Source organism: Antrostomus carolinensis, unplaced genomic scaffold (assembly GCF_000700745.2).
Source record: "Antrostomus carolinensis isolate BGI_N321 unplaced genomic scaffold, ASM70074v2 scaffold51460, whole genome shotgun sequence".
Classification (NCBI taxonomy): Eukaryota; Metazoa; Chordata; class Aves; order Caprimulgiformes; family Caprimulgidae; genus Antrostomus; species Antrostomus carolinensis.
This window is the reverse complement of record NW_010288686.1, coordinates 12,459-19,304: the sequence shown is the minus strand read 5'-3', so window position 1 is coordinate 19,304 and position 6,846 is coordinate 12,459. Positions and strand designations below refer to the sequence as shown.

General features: G+C 37.8%; 1 long non-coding RNA gene across 1 annotated transcript; it reads left to right on the top strand.

The window, feature by feature from the left end:
- The first annotated feature begins 1,916 nt into the window (after window positions 1-1,916).
- LOC104524518 (uncharacterized) lies at window positions 1,917-4,276 on the top strand. The gene is made up of 2 exons (XR_003766194.1): window positions 1,917-1,970; window positions 3,158-4,276. It is a non-coding gene; the product is annotated as an uncharacterized LOC104524518 (long non-coding RNA).
- The last annotated feature ends 2,570 nt before the right edge of the window (window positions 4,277-6,846 follow it).

Genomic DNA, 6,846 nt, shown 5'->3' with positions numbered 1-6,846 from the left:
TGCATCTCACATTCTGGCTAAGGAGAAGTGTCCAAGAGAGAAGGTTTTTATTAAAAATAATATATTTTCCCAGAAACTCCTGTGTGGAAGCCAATTCTTCTGCATTCCTAATAACTTACTTCCACCTCCTTTGTTATGGGACTTGGTAATGCTGCAAAAAATTCATTATCTCCAGGAATTTAGGGTCATTGCAGCTATACAGCAGTGGTCTTCCCTGATGGAAAACTCCCACTCCTATTGCTAGCAGTTGCATACTTTACATTCAGGAAAAGGTGGATGAGCTGTGGTAGAACACGCTGACATGGTGAGGAGGTTGAAGGTGTGAAAGATGAGTACCAAAAAGGCTGGTAAAAGAAAGCCAGATGTATAGAAGAGTGATGAGTAGGACAGTAGAAAAAGCAAATGATAGGCTAAGTGTTTAGAAGTCAAGATCTTTACTGAGTCAATTACCTGCAGTGTCCGGTCCAGAGAAGTGTTATGTTCAGGCTTAAACTTAACCTCCATAGTGAAAACTGAGCATGAGGAAGAAGGTACAGATAGGAAAAATCCACCCAGCATGAATCCTCAAAGCCCTGGAGGCATTATGTACCATCTGCATGAAGAACCCAACTTCCCCTATGCTTAGCTCTTGGGGTTGGCAGTACAGCGTGTGTCCGCTGCAGCTGCATGGGTCAGAGCACAGGTTTCTGAGCTCAGGTCAGAGCAGCCTGTGTGGTGGGATATGGATCTGCTGGGAGAGGATAAACTCCAAAGAGTACTGGCTGTTGATTATGGCTACCCCTCTTCTCCATATGGGTGTCTTTCTACAGGACTTCATTTTGATCTATGCCTGTGTTTAGGCAAGAAACTGAATCATAACCAGATTTTAATTTGAGCTGTTAAGATGTCTCACATCAGGAGTCTTCAGTCAGCTGGTCTAAGTGTGACTGATCCTCACCTTGATAGGGGCTTTGTGCAGGACAAGAGGTATCTTCTGTAGCTTTCCTTGATGTTCTGACTGAAGAACATTTTGATTGTAATAGCTTTTTAACCATTTAACTTTGTGCTCTGTCTTCAGAGGATGTGCTGAGTAAAGATGCTGGGGAGTGTGCAATATGCCTGGAAGAGCTGCAGCAAGGAGATACTATAGCACGGCTGCCTTGTCTCTGCATTTACCATAAAGGGCAAGTATTCTTCAGGATGCATATAGAATTCCAGAAGGTTGCATTTATTGGCTAACTCCTCTAAGGGTTGTTTAAAGGAGCACTAAAACTTAGTAGCTTTTTACACTCAAGAGAACAACAACAAAGAACAGCAGCAACCCTAAAGATGTTTTTTAAAATGACATAATGACCTGTATGGGGAAGGAGTGAACATCATAGCTATGGAGCTGAGGCTGTGTGTACCTACATAATAAAAATTGTGTCAAATGCTAATTGCCTTGGGGGGAAAGGGGAAATGCTTTTAAAACCTGTTTTGTATTGGTTTTTACAAGTGTCTGTAACTACAGGAAGTAAAATGTCAGTGAATGATACAAGCAGGATCATAGTGTTAGCAGTGAAGTAACCTGTGTCTATACACAGGTTACTTCACTACTAACACTATGATTAGTAATAGTAGCTATTATTACTATTACTGGATAGTAATTTGTAGAATGGCTCCTTAGAAAATTGTAACACTTAAGATACTTAGTTGTTTAACAGTGTTTAATATCCAAATGTTACTGTGGTTTGAGGTTATTACGTTTTCAATTAATGTTGAAATATGCGTATATATAGATTTACTTCTTTTTATAATATAAAATCCTACTATTCATTGAAATTATGATAAAGCAATTTATATTAATATCTTACTGCTAAATGTTACTGAGATATTAATGTCAATTGTTTTCATTTTTGTCTTGCATCCAACAGCTGCATAGATGAATGGTTTGAAGTAAATAGATCTTGCCCTGAGCATCCATCAGATTAAGACAAGATTCATGTTTTTAGGTAATATTTATTTTTAGACACATACATTTCAGTAAAAAATATATTGATTAGCTGAAATAACTTTTTATGCTATTGTTTTTTAATTTGAGAATTTGCTGCTGTGTCTCAGATCTACAATATAAATTAGTAAGTATTGATGTATATTGCAATATGTAAAAAGCTTCTGCATCCTTATATGGCATGGTCTGAAATGATGTATTCCATTTTTAGCACTGGAAAGTGGCAAGTCAGTGCCAGTAAAGCTTCAGCATTAATTTTTAAAGAGTAATTTTTCCATGGGAATTAAACAAATTTAAAATAATATAGTTGTGTAATTTTGGATTGTTCCATGAGTACTGGCATTTATCTCCGATGGAAAGCTTTTAGAATCATATGGAAAAGTTGAAACTAGATATTTTCAAAACCGCTTTCATGTTAGTGCATTCCATAATGTTTAGAATAATAAATAAATAAATGTTTACATGTGTCTTTCCATCCCATCTCGCAGAGGTTCACATTTTTCCAGCTGATGTTTTGTGTTAATGATTTCAGATCTGCAGTCGGTGTAAAAGGCTTAAAGAATAGGTTTATTCTTTTAGTTGACTAGTTTGAAAACTATCTTTCATGAAACTATTGTCCTAAGTATTGAAAAACACACCAAGAATCATCATAATTCTTAAAGTGAGATACCTGAAATTCTAGCTGGTAGTTGAGGGTTTGGTTTAGTGGTTCTGGAGGAAATTTAAAAAAAAAAAAATCTGAAGACTTAATCATTGGCATTTATTTGTTCATTTGTTTCATCTTGCTCCATGAGTCTGTGTTGCAGGTCACATTGCAGTGCTATGATTGTTGCAGGACTAGCAGAAAGAACCTGAAGGAAGGTATCCTGCTACAGGGGTAATTTTTTTGACCTCAGGGCAGTGTTAGCTGAAATTAATAGATAAACACATTTTCTGTATTGCCCCCAAGAGTTGAATTGTTGAAGAAGCCCCGCATGCTGTTTATAAACATATTTATGTCTGTACGTGCTCATGGGTGTCTAACCTCATGGTAAATCCAATTTGCTTTTTTTCACAGCGGAGATGGTGATAATTGGGGGCTTAAAGACAAGGGGAAGGAAAACACAGTGGTTGTGCTCATGCTGTTTGAGTGTGTTATATACTGAAATAGCTGAAATGATGGTACTTTGTCTTCTGTTTTTTCAACAGCTGCTTCCACTGATCAGAAAACATAGGAGATGTGAGGTTCCCTTGCTGAACACAGCGTGCCTGGCTTGAAATTTACAGTTCTTTGTGGCTGAAAAAGGCAAAGATGGACAGTGACATGGAACAGGCATTGCAGACACCGGTTACTTGCCAGTAGTGCTCGGTATACCAAACACTCATGCAAAGGACACACAGGGATTTTGAAGATGCTGCACATTCTGTAACAATTGACTCCCCACAGACATTTCTGACACTGTTTTCTATTGAAGGCCAAAGTTCCTCATTTCAGCCTAACTTCTGGTTCTGTGAAGAAGCGGGTTATTGGACATGTTTCCTACTGCCTCAAGTGGAAGCAGAGATGTTCAATACGTGCTATCTGAGACCCTTGCAGGAGGATGGCCCCAATGGGAACATTTTCACCTTCTCGTTGGCTGAACAAGAGTAAATGGCAAACTAAATACGATCTAACAGTGTGACCTTAATTTACTGAATTCACACCCTGTTTTGTGTTCTTCACTTTTTTCAAGAACAGAAAACGTAAACTTCTCTGCATAGGAATACTAAATTTCAAAATTTTGTAACTAAACCTTTGTCACAATGCAGTCCAAAGAGTAAAACCAAGACAGGTAACTAATTTATATTGATCAAGCTATAGGGATTGTTGAAATCTGCACATTGTATTGCTATTTAAGTAACTAAAACTTCTCTTTTACTGCTTGTGAGTAAAAATAACAAAAAATGCAGCAAAGCAAAATCTTACAGCTATGCAACTTTTTTTTTTTTTAATAGGAAAAAAAAAAAAAAAAGAATTACCAATTTTAAGTGCTGCCAGTTAAGGTAATTTGTTTAACGGGTATTTTTTTAAAAATGTTTCAGGTAATTATTTTATTGTACTACTCTCATCTCCAGGCTGCCTCCTGAGATGTAAATGAATAACTGCAAATGTGGGCACAGCAAGAGGTTTTTATAGGCATGGGTGAGATGACATCGAGGTGGGATTTGTGTTTAATTTTCAAAACACACACAAGTTTTTGTTTCCTTCTTTTAATGTTTTTTTTTGATGGCAGGATCTGTAGTACTTTGTATCTAAATCCTTGGTCTCTCATATGGAGATCAGCATTTGACAGTATGGTTTGGGTTTTGGGGTTTTTTTTTTAAATGCACCTGCATTTGTTTAATTTATTATTATTTTACTGTATTATATTGGTATAACCAGGGCTCCAGGAAACACAGGATGTCTCTGGTGGGGTACACCAACTAAAACTGTGGATAAGTATTAGTTCCCATGAAGTATCACAGTTCAAAAAAAAAAAAGAAAAAAAAAAAAGACAGGGAAAGAAAAGACAATAAACTGGAACAGACATCAGGGCTTAGAAGCATGCTTTTTATACCAAGGATTAATTGTAATAGTTTCTGAATTTCACAGCACAGGGAAGAGTTTATGAATATTTATTAGTGACAGCATTTTTAGTGGGTTTCAGTAGTTAAAATCAATTGCACAACACTTTGAACATTTTTCTTGTATGTAATTCTGCTTTTCTTTTTTTTGTTAAGTATGTATTTCTCTCTATTGCTATTGTGATTCCTATCAAAAAGGGCAAAGAACAGGAGCAACTGCTGCTATCTGGAGAACAAGTGCAGTGCATATTACTAAACTCTCCTATCTTGCTTGCAAAGCAAATCTTGCCTGGATAACATTAAATTTTCTCCTGAACGTTGCTCTATAAAATGCCTTTGTTACGCTGCAGATCTAAAGGAGTCCAAAGTAGGTAATTGTTGTAATCGTCCGTGCAGTTTCTACATTTTTGGGCTTGCGTCAGTGGTTTCAGCTGAACCAGTAACTATGGGGCCCTGTTGTATTTTCTTTTTCAGTGGGAGCAGAATCATTTTGTCACACTTTCAATGCTGTAGTCACATCACATGTACAGTCGTTCCCTGTACAGATTCCTTTTTAGCCGAGAATATTTGTGTTGCCTTGTATTATCTTGGGGGGGAGGGAGGGGATGAGAAATTACAGCACCTGTAATACTCAAATAGTGGTATTGTCTGCAGGCCCACTTTTCCATTCCTGCTGTCTTCTGAAAGTAAAGCATTTGCATTGACTCTGATGTTGTTCTGTTGGCTTCACACCTACAGAAACTCACCTGTAATAACGTAAAGGGGGTAGGTAAGTGTTTTGGTGTCCTGTGCTCCAAGGTCATAGATAGTCTTTGGTTTCAGGATTAAGTAGGTAAATATTATAAACATAAATCTGTTTACAACTTAAGATCAGTTTTGGTAGTTGATATTTCTAGTTCATTTACTGTTTTTTCCAAAACCTTAATTTTCTCTATTCAGATGCAAGTAGCTGGTTTAAAGACCCAGCAGTTGTCACTGCTGTCCTACATTTAGGGCCAGTGTTTGAAAAGCATGCCACTAGCAATCGCATTGATGCGTGGTTTTGATGCATGAAAAGCAGAGTCCATTGCTGCTTCCATCAGTGTGGTAGAGCAGCAATACCTTGGATTATTTGAGAAACTGATGCGAGGTCAGCTTTAGATCCTAGTTTGGCATTCTTGGTATCCATAAATCTCTTCTGAAAGGCTATGGGAGGTTTTTTTGTATCAAAACCTGTAATATAGACCAAGCCTAGAATGACCCTGGAAGCATGAGAGTGATGCTTGGGTTTGAAAATGCCTGTGGAAACTCACTCACATAAACTTTCTGTCACCAGCTGTGTTGGTCAGTTGGCAATGACCATGCTGTAGATGTAGCTCTAGTCATAGGCAACACCTTCATTTTAAGAACATCCTCACAGTGGTCCTGAGTCATTGTGCTTCAGAAGGGGAAAATAAACAACAAAGTCCAGTGTCTCAATCAAGGAATCCCACACTTGGCCACAAGAAGCAATAACTTAAATTACAGTGTGACATGCTTCTTTGCCTGTAAATATCTCGAGGTTGCCAGTCCTGTGCTGTTTCAGATTATTTTCTGTCATCTGGCCTGTATCTTCCCTAAGTATGTAAGGGTGTGAAATAATTCCCATACTCAGGTCTGCCATAAACATGCTGCTTGCCAGAAGGTGAAGAGTAGACTCAACACTGTCTTGAAATGTGAGATTTTTCTGAACTTGTGACATACCCATGTATCTTGAGTAGCAACTCGTGTTTTTAAGTTCATAGGTGGAGGTGGCTGTGAGTTGGATTGTCTATAGCCCTACTCCATACAACGCCAAGAGAGCCATGCTACTGTCAGCACAGGGCACCTGTTGTCCTGTCTCTTTTGAAGCACTCTATAATAGCACTTCCCTTTTGAAGGAAGTAGCTAATTTTCTTTCAACAGGTACATTAAAACGATGAGTTTAGTGGGAGGTAAAAGCAAAAATATGAAGCACACTGTAAATTTGTGGTATTTTAATTTTGGGAAGAATAAAGCATAACGCAGATGGTCTTATTTGTAATCAATTTAACTTTCATATTCAAGGGTAAGTGTACTGCAGCATTGTGAAATGGAAGATGTGTAGGCAATGTACAAAAACGTGGGTGGATACTTGTGACCTTTTTTTCCTCCTGCTCCCCTCCTTTTATGATGTGAAGGGAGTTTTATGACTTAATCTTGAGATTTGTACATTTATCCTACTTAATGCTAGGAGCACTAGCTATTTAATTAAGTCTTTGCTGAAAGGCAGGAGAACTGGTAAAACTGACTCCCAG